General features: G+C 45.3%; 1 long non-coding RNA gene across 2 annotated transcripts in view; it reads right to left on the bottom strand.

Moving 5' to 3' along the window:
• LOC111750083 (uncharacterized) overlaps positions 1 to 14,852 on the bottom strand; it is a 32,850-nt gene extending 17,998 nt beyond the window's left edge. The window contains exon 1 of one of the 2 annotated variants that reach the window (XR_010317828.1): positions 13,989 to 14,852. This is a non-coding gene — a long non-coding RNA (uncharacterized LOC111750083). The remainder of the gene's footprint in view (positions 1 to 13,988) is intronic. The other variant, XR_010317829.1, reaches the window with a different exon arrangement.
• Positions 14,853 to 19,394: the final 4,542 nt, after the last annotated feature.

The following is a 19,394-nucleotide window of genomic DNA, read 5'->3' as shown; positions in this document are numbered from 1 at the left end:
TCAACAGCACCTAACAACAACAAACAACAACTAACCTAAAGGTTGATGGTTAGCACCTCAGAAGAAAGAACTGGCTATCTGCTTCTGTAAAAATTGCAGCCAAGAAAATCCTATGGAGCAGTTCTACTCTGTAATACATGGGGTGGTCATGAGTTGAAATCCGTTTGATGGGAACAGGTTTCGATTTGGGCTTTTTGTTTAAATAGGGAACTGACACAAAATTCACACAATTTCAAACAGTCTAGATCAGGGTTTCTCAACCTCAGTACTGTTGACATTTTGTACTGGGCAATTCTTAGTTGTGGGAGGCTGTCCTGTGCATTGTAGGATATTTAGTGGCATCCCTGGCCTCTACCCACTACATGCCAGTAAAACTTCCCCCACCTCCCAGTTATGACAAGCAAAAATGTCTCCAGACATTGTCAAATATCCGCCAGGGAGGAAACTGCCCCTGACTGAGGATAACTTGTATAAAAGTTGATACTTACTTTTGATTATTTTATGTTTGATAAGCAAATGACAGATTGTACTCCAATATTTGAAAGTTAAATCCTGTAGGCTATAGATACAGCATTTTTTTTTTTTAACTTAAAAGTTGTCTATGCTTAAACTGCTGTGCCTTCTTTGTTATCCGAACACATGGCATCTTACATCTGCCATTGCCAGTAAGTGGAGAGGGCTATCTTTTTGAGGGAATAAGGAGTACCTTTTGGAATACAAGACTCACTGATGGGACTGCCATATAATCAACGCTTGATTATCAATGTTGGGAGGGAAGCAGATGTGTCGATATCTAGAAAACCCCAGATTATGCAAAATTCATTTCTATTTGGCTGGGGAAACGTGCTGTGTTTTTGTGTTGGCTTGTTTATGCAGCAGATCAATCTAACTAGGGTTTGTTTAGGCCAATACTCAAGTGGGAGAGGCAGCCACCTGGACCAGTCAGAATCTGGAGTTCAGAAGGAGGACAGAGGGCCAACAATTTGGATTTGACCAAAGAAACATTAACTAGTTGCCATTGACTAATGGCAACCCCAGTGTTTCAGAGTAGAACTGCCCTCCTTAGAGTATGTAAACAGCAGAGCACAATGATTAAAAGGATCCCTGGTGGCACAATGGTTAAGCGCTTGGCTGCTAACCAACAGGTAGTAGTTCAAACCCACCAGCCACTCTGCAGGAGGAAGACCTGGTGATCTGCTCCCATAAAGATTACAGTCTAGAACACCCTGTGGGGCAGTTCTACTCTGTCACATGGGGTCCCTAGGAGTTGAAAATGGACTCAACAGCACCTAATAACAACAACAGCACAAAGTGTGGCATGTTTGGGCTCTCAATAAATGATAGTAATAATTATAAAAATAATAATAAATCACTGGCATAATGGACTTCCAGAGGAGAGGAGAAACGATGGAAGAGTCTTTGAAGAAGACGGATGCAAGAGAGATAGGTAGAGTCTTTTGAGAGAAGCAAAGCTGGATAGAGATTGTTCAGAATGGAGCAAATACAGGCCTGCCTCAGATCACCTCTGGAGATCACCTCCAATACCAGGTGTTCCCAGAGCAACGTTCCTCAAACTGAGGACCTTGGGGGCCACCCAAGCGTCCCACTAACAGTCTAGGTGAGACAGAGGGTATTCCTAAGAATTCCCTAAATCCCCTTTTTCAAGTAACCTCAGACATTCCACGATGCTCCTAATCTTCATTACCCTTGCCCACATTTCCAATGTGTCAAATATTGCCCATTGTATTTTTCCTCAACCACCACTACTCTCCAGAGCCTGGGCAGCATGATCACGAGAGGTAGAATTTGTGGATCTCCTATATGAAATAACACAATGTGGAAGGCATCCTGGAGATGCTGGCCAAGGAGAACACCAACTTGCAGTGTGATCCCTGGAATCTTCTAGCTCTTACTTCAAAACGCAGTTTTCTGTCTCTCATGCAACCCACCTTTATTGGACACCAACATGTATCAGTCAGGAAAACAGACGTCAAGAAAGTATTTCAGCAGAGGGAATTTAATATAGGAAATTGGTTACACAAGTTTTGGAGAGCTGAATGAATAGAAAGGCAACGCTGAGCTAACCCAAAGATAAAAACTGTAGGGAGGAGCTACCCATCCCCCAGAGGGTTGAAGAAACAAAGGAAAAGAGGCTGGGATTGATTATCAGAGCCCCACAAAGCTGGGACTTGAACCTCTAAGGAAAGGCCTGGCACAGTGGGTGCTGACATCTCAAAAGCTCAGACCTCCGATGACAGAGTGCTGCTGCCTGGCTGCTGGTGACACAACAGCAGCTCTGAGAAGGGGCTGGGGACCTGGGATTCAGACTCCGTAGAGAACACCACCCAGCGAGGCTGATACCTCTGAGAAGGCATAATGAGGCTGGTTTGGGAAGGGATGAGAGAAGCTGGAGGTAGAACCAACTGCTGCCACCAGAATAAAGTTCCATTGCTGTGGCAACTTTGACAAGAAGAGGAAGCAAACTGAAGAGAAAGTCCTTCTCTCCTCTTGCCTTCCAATCTCCCTCTTGTGCTCACTTTTGACAGCAGGGAGCCACGTGACCAAGAAGAAAAGCAGTTTTCAAAGTCCTAGCCCCAGAGCAGAGTGCTGACATCACCAGGTCCAAGTCCAGGTCCAGGTGCAAAGAGGCCAGAGATGAAGGCCAGAGATAAAGGCCACCGTCTGCCCTCGAGGAGCTCACAGCTTAGCGAGGGGATGGACTCATGGTCTTGCTGCTGGGACAACAGCATACCAACAGTCATAATGGGCTGGGCTTCCTTTCCACATACATAACTCTACCCCACCATCAACCACCCATCCATCCCAAATACACACAAGAATTTTTGGTGGGGAAAGAAGACACAAGGGTTTAGAACTAATATCCTATAGACAATGTTTTACAGGATAAAAAGAGCAGTATGGCATCATGGTTAACAACACTGGTTTAAGAGTCAAAGACATGGTTTTCAATTCAGAATACTTGTGTGACAACAGACAAAATCACAAGCAATCAATACCCCTACTTATATGTAACAATAGAGATAGTAATAGCACCTACCTCATGGGTTACTGGGAGAGCATGTGATCATTCATGTATAGTACTTAGCACAACATTGACACAAAACAGGTCAATGCTACACGAATAAATGAATTAGTGAACAAACAAAAGGATGACCTTAATTGGCAATGGCCAGGAAGTAATGGGCTGTTCATCATAGAATATCCAGGTTTATGGACAAATAGACACGGGGAACCTGGAGTGTCACGGGAAAGGGGAAGGTGCTGACACATTGTGGGGATCGCAACCAATGTCCCCAAACAAGTTGTGTATAAATTTTTGAATGAGAAACTAATTTGTGCTGTAAACTTTCACCTAAAACACAATTTAAAAACCAATACCCAAGTTTAATAAATGCTTGGCAGCTATTATGGTGTTGGCAAAGAATATTGAATATGCCACAGACTGCCAGAAGAACAAACAAATCTGTCTTGGACGAAGTACAGCCAAAATGCTCCTTAGAAGAGAGGATGTCGTGACTTCGTTTCATGTACTTTGGACATGTTATCAGGAGGGACCGATCCCTAGAGAAGGACATCATGCTTAGTAAAATAGCGGGTCAGAGTAAAAGAGGAAGATCTTCAATGAAATAGATTGGCACAGTGGCTGCAACCATGGTCTCAAGCATAACAACGATTGTGGGGATGGCGCAGGACTGGGCAGCGCTTCCTTCTGTTGTACATAGGGTTGCTATGAGTCGGAACTGACTTGACAGCACCTAACAACAACAGCTAACTACCATTCCCCAGTCCACTTGGGGACTGGTGAATACTGTTTACTGGCCAAGTCACCATCCATTTTTCTCTCCATGTCTTATGTGGGTCCAGAAGAGGTGGAGAAGGGAAGCTGCCCTGGTGACTCATCAAAGGATGACAGATCATGATAAAACGTGGAAATTTGCTCCCTGTGTCCCTGTTCAAACCAACTCTTGGAAACACGCGCTCTCCAAGCCCGACAATCACATTGAACCTCTATCTGAGGCAGTTGCCATGTGAGGAAAACCATCATGGGGATAGGATAATAAATACCAACATTTAAAGTCAATCCAGCATGTCAACTCCAGAGAACTAGCTGGTGGTTCAATAAAAAGAACCTAGGCTAGAGAAAGATTGAAGCATGTATACTGGGGGTCAGGATGGAGAAGACAGCTCAGGAATTGGCCCGTACCACAAACGAGAGCCCCCAGGAATGAAACTATCCCAAAGGAAAAACAGGAGTGCTAACTTCAAATGCAGAAGAGGCATTAGACTAATTTTTAAGTAGCTCTACTGAAGTAAGCTGGACAATGAATAAAGAAGATCAAAGAAGAGTTGATGCCTTTGAATTATGGTGTCAACAAAGACATTGGATATACCATGGACTTCCAGAAGAATGAAAAATCTGTCTTAGATGAAGTACAGCCAGAATGCTCCTTAGAAGCAAAGATAGCAAGACTTTGTCTCACATACTTTGGACATGTTATCAGGAGGGTCTAGTCCCTGGAGAACATTATGCTTGGTAGAGAGTCAGTGAAAAAGAGAAAGGCTCTCAATGAGGTGGATTGACACAGTGGCTGCAGCAATGGGCTCAAACATAGCAATGATTGTGAGGATGGCGCAGGACTGGGCAGTGTTTCGTCCTGTTGTACATAGGGTCTCTTTGAATTGGAACTGATTTGACCGCACCTGACACCAACATATGGAAGTAGGGAAGAGCCCTGGTGGCGCAGTGGTTAAAGTGATCTACTGCCAACCAAAAGGTTTGTGGTTTGAAACCACCAGCTGCTCCTTGAGAGAAAGATGTGGCAGTCTGCTTCTATAGGGACTTACAGCCTTGGAAACCCTGAGGTCGCTATAAAGTCAGAATCAACTCAATGGCAGTGGGTTTGGGTTTTGGTTATGCTGAAGTAGAAGTTACAGGGAGGTTGATTGGGACCCAAAATAACAAGACTTGTTAATAATTAAAATAATTATCATTTTTAAGGGCCTGTTGGGCACAATGGAACCCTAGTGGTGCAGTGGTTAAGCACTCCAGTGCTAACTGAAATGTCAGTGTTTCAAACCTGCCAGCCTCTCTGCAGGAGAAAGATGTGGCAGTCTGCTTCAGTAAATATTACAGCCTTGGGGACTTTGTGGGGCAGTTCTACTCTGTCCTATATGGTCGCTATGAGTTGGAATTGACTCAACAGCAACGGGCATTTTATTGGGCACCAGGCACTGAGCTGGATGCTTTACAAGGATGACCTAATTTAACCCTCATAAGAGCCTTGTAAAACCAAAAAACCGAACCCGTTGCCATTGGGTTGATTACAGCTCATAACGATCCCATAGGACACAGTAGAAATTCCCCATAGGGTTTCCAAGGAGCTGCTGGTGGATTTGAACTGCCAACCTTTCGGTTAGCAGCCAAGCTCTTAACCGCTATGCCACCAGGACTCCAAGAGCCTTATAAGAGACATATTATTATCCCTAATTTTCAGAAGTGGCAGCAGGGACTCAGAGAAGTTAGTCTGCTTGCTCCAGATGGGAAGTAGAGATGGTATTTGAATTTAGGTCTGTTGAACTCCAAAGGCTGAGCCCTTAATGACCGGGTTTCACTTGAGGCTGCCACCATCATTGTGCATTTTGTACATTGCACAAAGATGCTGGGCTGTTTTTGCTAGAAGGAAAGTTGTTCTGTTTTTCATACAAAGATGCTTCCCTTTAGCCAAACCAAGCATGGAGGTACATGGACCCTAAGGGGGCACTTTTTCTGCTTTACACAAAAATACCCTGGCTACATTGTTTCAGAAAGAAAGAATTCCAAGAAGGGAGTGGCTGCTTTCTAAGGCAGGAGTCATTTAGTACCAATGGGAATATGACTCTCCCTCTTTGTTGTAACGCTGTTATTCACATCATTCCCTAGTTCAGCATTCTTCGATAGCTTCCCATCTTTTCAAGGTTCTGCAAGCTGTGACCCTTCCGTACTTGCCTTCATTCTTGTAGAGCACTAACAATGCTTTTCCCACTTAGGCCTTCTCTCTTTCTTTCTGTTTCAGCAACTTTGTATTTGCTATTGCCTCTATTTTCTACTTCTTCCAAACTCCCTTCCCTTGGTTAACTCCTGCTGATCCTTCAGGTCTGATCTCCTAGTGAATTTCTTTGATGACCCACTGGTCCAGGTTGAATACTCCATGTATGGGCCAGAGTCCAGGTAGGAATGGAGAAACCACACTAGGTATTTCAACCAGAGGGAATTTAATACAGGGGATGCTTACACCAGTGCTGTAGGCCTGAAGGGATAGTGGCAGTAGGAAGCATTTGCTGCCCCTAGGACTAAGAAACTGAGGAAGAGGCGAGATTGCCAGAACCTAGGAGCTTGGAGCTACCTCTGGTACATGTGAAGAGGCACTTTGGGGCGGAGGGGGTGCTGGGGAGAAGGGCCCCTGCAGAGCAGGTGTTCAGCCACTTGAAGAGGGGGCACCACTCAGCTGTAACAAAACTGACAACAATAGGAGAAAACAGGGAATTCTTTCTCCCCTCCCCTGCCTTCCAGTCTCCTTCTAGTGCCTTCTATTACCCAAACCTGAAAAAAAAAAAAAAAAAACGAACAGTTGACAAGGGCATTCTGGGGAATATCATCTGCAGCGTCCTAGGCCCAGCATCATAGAGAAGATTCTAGAAGGTGGGAGCTGGTAGACGACAGGTAAAAGGCTGGAAACTTCCAGGTACATTTACTCAGAGCGCCATGCTTTTGATACATGACACTGATTACAATCATAATCGTAACTTTTTGTGACGGTGTAATAGTTATCTCCTCCCACTAGACTATAAGCTAACTGAGGGCAAAGCCATGTCGATTTGGTTCACTGCTGCGTTCTCCACACATACAAATATCCTCTGGAACACAGTAAATGCTCAATAAATTGTTTATTAAAAGGAATGAATGAAAGAAGGGTGTCTGAGGCCAGGTTTTCTAGAAATAGAATGGGAGAAGCAGGACAGGCAGGCGAAAGCATCCATGAGGACTTGCTCTCAGCCAGTCTACCTTCTGCCTGATCCCACGGGGGGCTCTAGAAAGGGAATTTCTCCACAGACTTGGTGCCACGTTGAGGCTCCTGGGTCAGTGCTTGGCTACAGGTAGCTGAGATGGGAGGTATGTACCTAAAAAACCCCAAACTCATTGTTGGCGAGTCAATTCTGACTCAAGGAGACACCATGCATGCAGTGTAGAACTACACTCCATAGGGTTTTCAAGGCTATGACCTTTGGAAGCAGATTGCTAGGCCTATGTTCTGAGGTACCTCTGGGTGGGTTTGAATAGCAACCTTTCAACTAGTAGTTGAGCACTTAACCATTTGCACTACCCAAGGACTCCAACAGGTGTGTAACCTCCCAGAAAAGATAGCTCCAGATAGCAGCAATTCTCCAGGGAGGGCAGCCGCTGTGAGCATTAGCAGCCAATACTCACAGCGATTGGAGATGGGTGCACCCACCCAGTTAAGGGGACGCAGGTGGGACATCAACAGCACCCACTACAGATGGTGGGGAGTTACAATAAGAGACTTCCAAAGTCTCTTCCCACTGGAAAAATCTGTGATTTTAGGATTTTTATAAGAAATGAGTCAAAGGAGAAGCAGATTTCATTTACCTTGTTGGGATTTTTATCAGAAGTAACAGAAGCTGAAAAATTAATGACCGACGTCTCTGGGAAGTGTGGGTGTAGGGGGCTTGGCGTCACTTCTGAAGCCCAACTCGCCTGCCGGCATGGCCTCCTCACCCCAGGGACCCCGGAGCAGCAGATTCTGCCCTCCAGGCTCTCTCTTCTTTGGAAGAAAGATGGTCCTCTCACTCTCCTTTCCCTCGCTGCCCTGCAGGTGCCCCACTCAGCGTTGGCCTGGCAGCCTCCACTGAAGAATGTCACTCTGGCCTGGGGCCCGGCCTCAGACAAAAGCCCTTTTGGAGCCTGGCTTGCATCCGCTGGCTGACAGAACCCTGCCCGCTTCCCCCACTGCCAACTAGGGAGAGACAGCTACATCCCTCCCCCTCATGTTGATGGCTTCCACAGAGCAAGGCCACTTCCCCACTCAGGAATTGAGACAGGTCCTAGCCCTTGATAGCCCGTCCTTAGCTCCCAGACAAATAGCTGACTGTCCTCACACAGGAGGGAAGGAAGATGGGACACCCCACCGTCCAGAGCTTAGAGGCAGGGAAGCCCGCAGATGCGCGTGCAGTGGGGTTGGGAGGAAGAAGACCATCACCAAAAACAAAGGACAAAGGCCTGGGCCCCAAACAAACATTCACCACTCAACCCTGGGCTTGGAATCAGATGGACCTGCATTTGACTTTCTGGCTCTGCCATTTATGAACAAGTCATTCTTGGAACCTCAGTTTTCATAATTTTAAATGGGAAGGATAGTACTTACCTTGTAATTGCTTCTTGTTTTGAGGATTAAACGGGATAATACAAGGTTCAAGTACAATGCCTAGCCCTTTCTCAGCAAACCAACCATCTATTGACACCCTATCACATTGCATACCTAAAGCCTTTTGCTGGGGGTCCAGCATTTACCCCGCACCCACATATCCCCCTTAACCAAGATCACTAGCACTGCCCATTCTTACCCTTCCTCTTCAGGCCAAGCCTCAGTCTTTCTGTCCTGAGACGTAATGTTGTTGTGGGCAGTTGAGTCAATTCCAACTCATAGCATCCCCATGTATCAGAGTAGAACTGCCCCCATAGCGTTTTCTTGGCTGTAATCTTTATGGAAGCAGATCGCCAGATCTTTTCTCCCATGGAGCCGCTGGGTGGGTTTGAAACACCAACCTTTCAGATAGCATTGAACACTTAGCCATTGCCACCAGTGTTCCTTGAGACGTGATACAGGTGAGTGATGATGAGCTCAGACTTTGGCACACAAACCAACCAAAAAAACCAAACCCAGTGGCGTCGAGTTGATTCCGACTCATGGCGCATACAAAGGCCCAAATTTAAATCCCTGCTCTGCTGCTTCCTGGCTGTGGGAACACGGCCAAGACTTCACTTTTCTGAGCCTCCACTCTCTTTTTTTGTAAAATGGGGATAGTCGTTGAACCTGTGTTTTGGGGTAGTGGCAAAGAGTGAATCTGTAAAGATTCACGGAGCCCAGAGGGCTTACCTGGACTCAGCGCATTGATGCTGCTATGATGGTGGTGAGAATGAACAAGCAGGTGATGCCTGCTCAGAGAGCGAAGTGGGGGAGGCCCTTGTCTCCCTAGCAGCCACCATGTGCCAGGGCAGCCCCCCAGGCCATGCAGTCTCCCCACAGCTAGGGCTGGGAGGGGGCATCAGATGAATAGACTTTGGCCATTTGTAAATTCTTGGTTCTAATGGATGCTGGAGCCCCTGGGTGCACAAACAGTTAAGCATTTGACTACTAGCTGAAAGGTTGGCGGTTTGAACCCACCCAGAGGCGCCTTGGAAGAAAGGCCTGGCAGTCTGATTCCAAAAGGTCACAGCCTTGAAACCCCTATGGAGCAGTTTCTACTCTGCACACGTGGGATTGCCGTGAGGTGGAGTCAACCCAACGGCAACTGGTAATCTAGTGGAGGCTGGCAAACCCTTTCAATTTTATTTCCCTGGGAAATGTTATTAAGTTTTTACTTGGTAGAGCTTCCCAACCAACGCATAAAGACCTCCTTCGAGGAGGTCGATCCTAAAACTAGCCTCTCCAGTGCACACGGCCTTGTTTGAGATGCTGACAATTACTGCGGCTCTTTGTTTAGTGTCTTTTGGCTGATACTCAGTTTATGAGGAAGCGTCTGTATTGAAGCCAATTTGAATGGATTTTGCAAGTAAAATTTCAGGGGACAATGAGCCAGGTGCCTTAGAGAGCTGGAGTCTGGTGAATTCTCTGTCATCTGCTCACAATAACCCTAACTCACGTTTGCATGGTACGATACGGTTTTTACAGTACTATATTTTCACATTGAGTATTTTAGTCCATCTTCACTTCGTAATTTTCACAGTTAAGAGATGAGAAGAAGAATAAGAGCTTAGGTGCTGTGCCCAAGGCCACGTATACTGCACCTGGCTGCTCTGGGGGCTGGACTCAAGGTTTTGTTTTTGTTTTTAATCTAAGAAGCATTATTTCAGTAGCTTAATAAGCATGTACTATGTGTCAGGAATATTGTGTGTGTGCCATATGTATATATGTTTATGCCATGTATTTATTTATTTGTAACCAGTCACCATTGAGTTAATTTCAACTGATGGTGACCCCATGTGTGTCAGAGTAAAACTGTGCTCCACAGAGTTTTCCATGGCTGGTTTTTCAGTAGATCACCAGGCCTTTCTTCCAAGGCATCTCTGGATAGACGCAAACTTCCAACCTTTTGGTTAGCAGCTGAGTATGTTAACCGTTTACACCACCTGAGGGCTCTCTCTCTGTCAATCTATATGGGTTCATATAAAAAAAATTTTTTTTTTGAAAGAGATTTTTATAACTTAATATTAACTTAATATATCAAAAGCATCTTTGCATGTCATTAAATCATGTACACTTTTTCTTTTGTTTTCATTTGTGAATAACGCTTCAATGAACACCATTGTTTTAAAAAAGATTCACATGCTCCAGAATGGTTAAAATAAGAAAAGGCAATACCAAGTGTCGATGGAGCAACTGCTGTTGAAAGTAGAGATGGATACAACTACTTTGAAAACCTCTTTGGCACTGTCTACTACAGCTAAGCACATGCTTACCCTGTGTTATGGATTGAACCGTGCCCGCTAAAAGTGTATGTTGAAGTCCCAACCCCTGTACCTGTAAATGTGATTCTGTTTGCAAATAGAGTTTTTTTTTGTTATGTTAATGAGCTCATACTGGAGTAGGGTGGGTCCTAAACCTGCTCACTTCTGAGTGGCATCTTATAAAGGGGAGTACAGACACACACACAGGGGGAAGGCAGATGCCAAGTGAAGATACATCGGCAAGCAGCCGAGGGTTGCCGGCAGCTACTACAAGCTGAGACAAAAAAGGCTATTCCCCTAGAGCTGACAGAGAGAGACAGAGCCTAGCCCTGTTGACACCCTGATTTGGACTCCTAATCTCCAAAACCGTGAGACGATAAATTCTTGTTCTTTAAAGACACCCACTTGTGGTATTTTTTTTTTTTTTTGTTACAGCAGCACAAAGTAACTGATACCTTGTGTTCCTGTAGTTCCATTCCCAGCTATATACCCAACAGAGGTATGTACATGTCAACCAAAAGACACATACAAGAATATTTACTCGTAGTCTTTAGAACAGGAAAAAACTGAAAACAAAAGATAAACAACCCAAATGGCCACCAACAGTAGAGTAGATAAATCGTGGAAGAGTCATGTAACGGAATAACCAAACCCAAACCTGTTGCCATGGAGTCTATTCTGACTCATAGCGATCCTACAGGACAGAGCAGAACTGCCCCATAGGGTTTCCAAGGCTATAATCTTTACCGAAGCACACTGCCACAACTTTCTCCCTAGAAGCGGTTAGTGGATTCAAACCACCAACCTTTCGGTTAGCAGCCAATCTCTTAACTGCTGCACCACCAGGGCTCCTTCCATAATGGTTCCAAGACCCACTGTCATCGAGTCAATTCCAACTCATAGCGACCCTATGGGACAGAGTAGAACTGTCCCCTAGGGTTTCCAAGGCTGTAATCCTTACGGAAGCAGACTCTCACATCTTTCTCCCATGGAGTGGCTGGTGGATTTGAACAGCCAGCATTTCAGTTAGCAGCTGAGCACTTAACCACTGTGCCACCAGGGCTCCATATAATGGAATACTATACAGCAATTAGAACGAAACAAACTATTGCTATACATAACACAGACGGATCTCAAAAACTGAATGTTGAGTGAAAGAAACCAGACCCAAAAAACCACACTCTAAACAAAGCAAACGTGATTAACTTAATGTCACTGAATTGTACATGTAAAGAATGTTGAAACGGCAAGTGTTTTGTTACACATATATTTACCACAATTAAAAAAAAAACTGCATTCCATATCGTTCCATGTGCAGAAAGCTCAAAAACAGGCAAACCGCATCTACGGTGTGAGAAGTTAGGATTGAGGGAGGGGAAAGAGGGAGGCTTTTGCAGGAATGGTTCCGTTCAGTTCCTAGTTCCAGGCACTGATTACACAGCTGCGTCACTCTGAAAATTCATTGAACTGCACACTTAAGATTTCTGCACTTCCCTGTATTATCTTGGAGCCCTGCTACATAGTGGTTAACCATTTGGTTGCTAACCAAAAGGTCGGCAGTTCGAATCCACCAGCTGCTCCTTGGAAACCCTATGGGGCGGTTCTACTCTGTCCTATAGGGTCGCTATGAGTCAGAATCGGCTTGACGGCAATGGGGTTCTTCGTGTTTGTTTTTGTATTATCTTATACTTCCATAAGAAGTTTTAAAATATCCATGGTTATTTCGTTAGGATAAATTCCTAAGTATGTAATTTTCTCTGTCAAGGAACATTCTAAGTTTTTGGAAAACAGCACCAAATTCCAAGAGGTATTGCTTTTTGATTCCCACCCAGCCTCTTGATAGAAGGTAGAGAATGTTCTTAAGTGGTTGTTATGATTTAAGCATCTTGATGACCCTCTTGTTTTCAGCCAGGCCCAGGTTATCTCCCAGATTTCCACTGCAGATAATTCAAATCACAAAGTTCCGTGAGCAAGTAAATCCTGTACCAGACCTAAAGGGAAGGGAGAGAGAAGATGAAGAAGGAGGGGAAGAGAAATGGGGGAGGAGAAGAGGAGGGAAGCCCACCCTTGGGGCTACACCCCAGCCTCTGCCTTTAGTATGCTCCCTGCCTTGAACAAACCACTTCACGTGGGAGGTCTCGGTGCCTTTTCTCTAAAATGGAAACCAAAACATCTACCCAGGAACTTCCTTTGACGAGTCAAGGAGCTTGAGAGTATTTTGGAACACATAAAGAATTATTCAAATACAAGGGGTTTTTAGGTTTTTTTGAACCTTTGGCTCAAGGAAATGTGGACACAGCTTTCAGGTGCCTCAGTCTCAATTCCTCTCAGCTATTAATGTTTTGCACAGGTATTACCATTTTTTTTCAAAAAAAAAAATCCTTTCTCGCACATGAATAGCTCAGGTTTACTTTACAAAAATTAGAAAATATAGGAAAGCAAAGAAAACAAAAATGACCCATGATCCACATCCAAAGACAACCACCATCGACATTTTGGTGCTTCACCTGCCAGACACTTTTCTTTGCATCTATATATTTTTTCTTTTTACGAGAAAAAGTATCATTACTTCTTAATTGCCTTCTCTTCCTCTTCCACGATAAAAACAGATTGTTAAAAATACTCCTGAGACCGGTTTGGCCGCCCACACACACATTCTGCTTTTGTTTTTCGTAGCCCAGTCCTCACCCTGGGCCCTTTCCTCTGGCTCAGCTCTTCTTTCGTACAGGGGTCAACGAGCTCTCCAGCCCTGACTTTAGATGGAAAGGCCTGGCTTCAATACAAACAGTACAGGGCAGGGAAAGGTGTTTTCCAAAGACTTTTCAGGGGTGGACTTCCCAGTAAGCAAGGTATGCACGGGCTTACTTGTGCTTACTCACTAATCTGTAATGTATGATTTTACCTGTTTTTCTTTGATGTAGTGAGACCCATGGGAAACTACACTACAGAATAATAAGTAAACACAGTCAAGCCCGTGCGTACCTTGCTTACTGGTTAATCTACCCCGGTGATTGCTGCTTTTCCAGCAAATATCAGATTTGTTTTTCATTTAGACCTCAGGGACTGAGAGTTCAGTTCATAGACTCCTTGCTTTGCCATTCATGATGATGATGAAAATTACAAAATTGCTTATGCAATTTCCCCAACCTCTCACTTCTACCCTCTCTTTCTTGGAGGACTTCCTACTTCCCACAAGAACGTTGAGACCATCAGGTGTAAACCATCTCAACTTCCTGCCACCCACCTGGAAAGGCATCTTTATCCACATTCATCCTCACCTCCTCTTCCTGTTTAGATATGAACGTCCCAGCTCCTCAACGACTCCGTTACCCCTCCCCGCTTGTGCTTCTGCTCAGATTCCATCCCACCTGCTCCAGGATCCTGCTTCATAAATCATCTCCCTCTGTCTTCAGCCTCTCCCCTGGATTTCCCCTCTCAGCCCATAAACATGCTCAAGTCTCTTCTAGTACTCTTTAAAAAAAAAAAAAAAAAACTTGATTCTTTGTGACTCCCTCTAGCTACCACCCCTTTTGTTTTTTCTGAATTGCCCAACTGTCTTGAATGTCAGCCCAGATTGTCTGTGCTTCCTCACTCCCCATTTACTCCTCAACCCACTGCAATCCAGTGTCTGCCCCTGCCACTTCCTGAGGCTGTCCTGTCAAAGGTCACTCATAACTGCATTATTATCAAACCCAAGGAATATTTTTCAACCCTTATCATAATAGTCCTCTAATTGTAGTTGTCGTTGGGTGTCATTAAACTGATTTCAACTCCCAGTGACCCCATGTGACAGAGTAGAACTGCACCGTATTGTTTCCTAGGCTGTAATCTTTACAGGAGCAGATTACCAGGTCTTTTCTCCACTGGATGTATTCGAATCGCCAACTTGTGGTTAGCAGCTGAATGGTCCTTTAAAAAAACAAAAACCCAAACCCATTGCTTTCAAGTTGATTCAAACAAACAGTGACCCTATAGGACAGAGTAGAACGCCCCACAGGGTTCCCAAGGCTGCAAGCTTTGTGGAAGCAGACTGCCACCTCTTCATCCCATAGAGCAGGTGGTAGGTTTGAACCACTAACCTTTCGGTTAGCAGCCAAGCAGCCAAGTGCTTAACCACTTTGCAACCAGAGCTCGAGTGCTACTTAGTTCCCTGATTATCGGACTAATATATTCAACTGGGTGTTGGGCATCTCTACTTGGACGTCTGGTGGCTAGCTCACAATCAGTATGCTATGCCTGAACGTACCACTGATTCAGTCCAACAACCAGTCACTGCGTCTACTGGTGTTAAGAAGAAAACACCTGACTAAACGAGCCTAAAACCAGAAGACTGTATTACCTCACATATCTAGGAATTCTGAGGAAAGCATTTGCAGATTGGTTAATTTAGAGGCTCAAGGGCCCAGGTTCCTTCCATCCTTTGATTCTGTCATCTACAGAATATTGACTTGATCCTTCTTGTAATTTGCAGATGAGGGTTTGTACCCTACTTCATGTTTGCAAGATGGCTGCCGTGGTTCCGGACATCACATTGTGGACATTGCATCAGCCAGCAGAAGGAGAGGAGCATTTCCCAGAAGTCTTCTTCTTAGGATTTTTGGCCAGGATTGTATCACAGACCCATGACCTAGCTGCGAAGAAGACTGGTCAAGCAAGTATTTGGCATTTTTAGTCTCTTTTGACCATGGGTAGGCAGTCTGTGCCAGAAATAAATAAGAGCTGACACTGAGTGCTATGTCATGTCAGGAAGTTGTAAGCACTTCACGTGTGTTAGCCACTTAATCCTCACTACTATCCAGGTAGGTACTGGTATTATACCTACTTCAAAGATGAGAAAACATAGAGAGATTTCATAATAAGTGGCATAACTGGACTCAAACCCAGAAGATGGGTTCCAGAGGCTGGGGACTTAACCACTGCACTATGCTGCTGCGGGTATCCTTAACTCTTCCTTTTCATCGAGTCTTTTAATCCAGGGATTCTCAAGGTGTAGTTGCCAGACCAGCAGCATAAACATCACCTGGCAACTTGTTAGAAATGCAAAATGTTGAGCTGCACCCCAAAACCAACGCAAAAATCCATTGCAATCTAGTTGATTCTGACTCATAGTGACCCTGTAGAACAGAGTAGAACTTCCCCATAGGGTTTCTAAGGAGCACCTGGCGGATTCAAATTGCTGACCTCTTGGTTAGCAGTTGAGCTCTTAACCACTGTACCACCATGGCTCTGAACCCCACCCCAGACTTAGTGAATTAGAAACTCTGTGGGTGGGGCCCAAGAATCCGTATTTTAACAAGCCCTCTGGGTGATTCTGACGCAGCCTACGTTTGAGAACCACTGCTCTAGCCCAGGAATGGTTTTGTAAATACAGTTTTATTGGAACACAACCGCCTACATATGTTTATGTATTTTATATGGCTGCTTACATGCTATCATGGCAGAGTTGAATAGTTGAATAGTTGCAACAGAGACTGTCTGGTCCACAAAGCCAAAAATATTTACTATCTGGCTCTTTATAGCAAAAGTTTTGTGACCTCAGCTCTCATCTATCACCAAATCCTACTGATTTTCTCTTCTAAGTAATTCTCCAGTCTGAGTCTCTGTGCTTCCATTGCCCTGCAGAGGCCTTCTCCATCATCTCTAACTTAGACTAATGAGATTGTTGTTAGCTGTTGTTTAGTTTTCCCCCGACTCATGGCGACCCCGGGCATGACAGAACAAAATACTACCAGGTCCTGAGCCATCCCCATGACTGAATGCAGATCTGATGGTTGTGATCTATAGGGTTTTATTGGCTGATTTTTGGCAGGGGGTCACCAGGCCTTTCTTCCTAGTCCATTTTAGTCTGGAAGCTCTGCTGAAACCTGTTCAGCGTCATAGCAACATGCAAGCCTCCACCGACAGACAGATGGTGCCCGCACTTGTGATGCATTGGCCGAGAATTGAACCCACGTCTGCTGCATGGAGGGAGAAATAGCTCCCTCCTAAATGGTCTCCCTGCCTCCGGTCTTGCCCCTCCCAATACCATCCCCAACACAGCTACTAGAATACAAGCGTGGATTGTGTCACACTCCTTAAAATCCGCTTTTGCCTTCAAAGCCAAGTCCAAGCAGTTTAGCAGTGCTAGCGCCTACCACCCTATCCACCCCCACACTGTTCTTTAGGCTTCGGAATGCTGAATCGCTGTAGTTGGTTCACCACTCACCCCATGGCTTCCCTACCTCTAGGCCATTGCCTGAAATGCCCTCTGCCACCCTCCCACTCTTCTTACTGGCAAACTCTGCTTAGCCTGCAAGATTCAGTTCAGGTGTCATCTCCTTCAGGAAACCTCAGGACTCCAAGGCTGGGCTCAGGGTCCCCCTTCTGGAGCTTCTAGAGCTCCCCCTTCCTGCCTTTGTCTTTGACTCTGAGCATTATGTATAAATCACCTGTCCCACACCCTTCCTACCCCATTAGACTGTGAGCAACAGGGGGCCAAGGATCACTTCTGATTTGGCTTGGTAGCTTCAGCATCTAGGATGGGGCCTGGCACCCAGATCCTCAATAACAGTCCACTGAACTGAACAGTGACTAAATTTTAGTCGCCTCCATATCTTCCAGACCAACGTAGCTCAGCCCCTTCCATCACGTACTCAGCAACACCTCCCCCCCCAAAAAAACCCCACTGCCCTCGAGTAGATTCTGACTCATAGTGACCCTGTGGGACAGAGTAGAACTCTCCCATAGGGTTTCCAAGGCTGTAATCTTTATGAGAGCAGACCGCCACATCTTTCTCCAGGGGAGCAGCTTTGGGTTCAAACTGCAGCCTTTAGGTTTGCGGCCAAGTGCTTTAACCGCTGCACCACCAGGGCTCCACACAAATGCAGCAGGTAGTTGCTAATGTTTCCTTAACTCTTCCAGAACAGGGAACATGTTTTCTACATTTTGCATCCTCCACAGCAAGGGTGCAGTGCCTGGCACATAGTAAAAAAAAAAAAAAATAGGTACCCAAAAAATACTATTAAAGGATCTCTGGGTGATTTTGTCTATCAAAATCATATTTAAAAAAAAAAAAAAAAAAAAACTCATTTCTGTTGAGTCAATTCCAACTCATAGTGAGTCTATAAAAAAAAATAGGACACAGCAAAATTGCCCTGTAGAGTTTCCAAAGGCCGCCTGGTACACTCAGACTGGAACCTTTTGGTTAGCAGCTGTAGCACTTAACCACTATGCCACCAGGGTTTCCAGTGGAGATCAGGAGTGAGGAAAGCCACTTTGATTTTTGGAAAATGACCCTCCATCACCTTCATGTTCTTACGTTAGCAGGGAAGCAAGCCAAGAACCTCATTTGTATTTTCATCATCCCATATTTAAGAGAAGCTGAAAGAACCTCCAGGAAAGGGGACATGTGCACCTAGCCTCTTGGAAAAGGAAGTTTACTCATCTGGGGCAGGGCTTAAGGAAGTGCCCTGGCAAGGGTGGGGACCCATGAGGGCTGAGTTCAGGCCAATGCCACTAGGAAAATGGGGGTGGGTGCAGGAGGTGCCAACGAGAGGACGCAAGAAGGGGCAGAGGCAGCGCTCAGAGTATGAGAAGTTTGTTCTTGGTGCAAATGAACAGCCCCAGTTTATTGAACACCCGATGGCTGAACATAATGAAGTCAGAGCCAGTGTCTAAATGACACCCACCACCACTTCATGTGTTCCACACCCAGTTCTGAACCATTAAAATTAATAGACGAGGAGCCCAGCAAGTGGACATCAAAATGACAGAGCTGGGAGCAGAGAGCCAGCTTAGGTTTATGGCAACAACAAGGGCTTCCTTTTACTGGTGGCTGGTTTCAGGCTGACTTATCCATCTGGTCCCAGGCATCGGTGGAAAAGCTTGGCCTCCCCCTGCAGTGGGTTCCCAGGAAAGCGCAAGGCTCACAGGAGCGCGAGCAGAATGTGTGCTTCCCGTGGCAGCTAGATTCCAGAGGAAAAGGGGTCCAAGGCAGAGATGCCCATTTCCTGCTCCAAATGTACCAACCAGGCGATTCACTCCTGCTCCCTAGGGAGGCTTGGGAGAGGCCAGAAAGAAGCCGGGAGTGTTGTACAAACTGATGTTCCAACTAAGGACAACCACAAGAAAACATAAAGCAGAGTTGCCATCAAGTCGGAACCAACTTGTGGAGACCTCTTTGTGCCAGAGTGGAACAGTGCTCCATCAGGTTTCCAACGGCTGGGTTTTCAAAAGTAGCTCACCAGGCCTTTCCTCCCACATGGCCCTGGGTAGACTCGAACCTTTAACCTTTTGGTTAGTAGCTGAGCTCATTAACCCTTTGCACCACCATGGGCTTCTAAAAGTAATAATAATAAAAAAAAAATTTTTTTTTTATTATAGCTAACATTTATTCATCACCTTCTACATTCCAGGTACATATAAAGCTCTTTCCGATCATTCACTACCTTATTCAATCCTCACAAAAACCCTTACAATATGTTATTATTATCATCATTTTACAGATCAAGAATCTGATACTTAGGGAAGTTGGTTCACTTGCCCAAGCTTCCCCCAGCTAATTATGGTCAGGCTGAGATTTGACCCGGCTTGGCTGCTCTGGAGGGGCCCTGGTGCCACAGTGGGTAGGAGCTTGGGTGCTAACCAAAAGATCGGCAATTTGAATCCACCA

This window comes from Loxodonta africana, chromosome 14, assembly GCF_030014295.1.
Source record: "Loxodonta africana isolate mLoxAfr1 chromosome 14, mLoxAfr1.hap2, whole genome shotgun sequence".
Taxonomy (NCBI): domain Eukaryota; kingdom Metazoa; phylum Chordata; class Mammalia; order Proboscidea; family Elephantidae; genus Loxodonta; species Loxodonta africana.
This window is presented reverse-complemented; position numbering and strand designations above follow the sequence as displayed.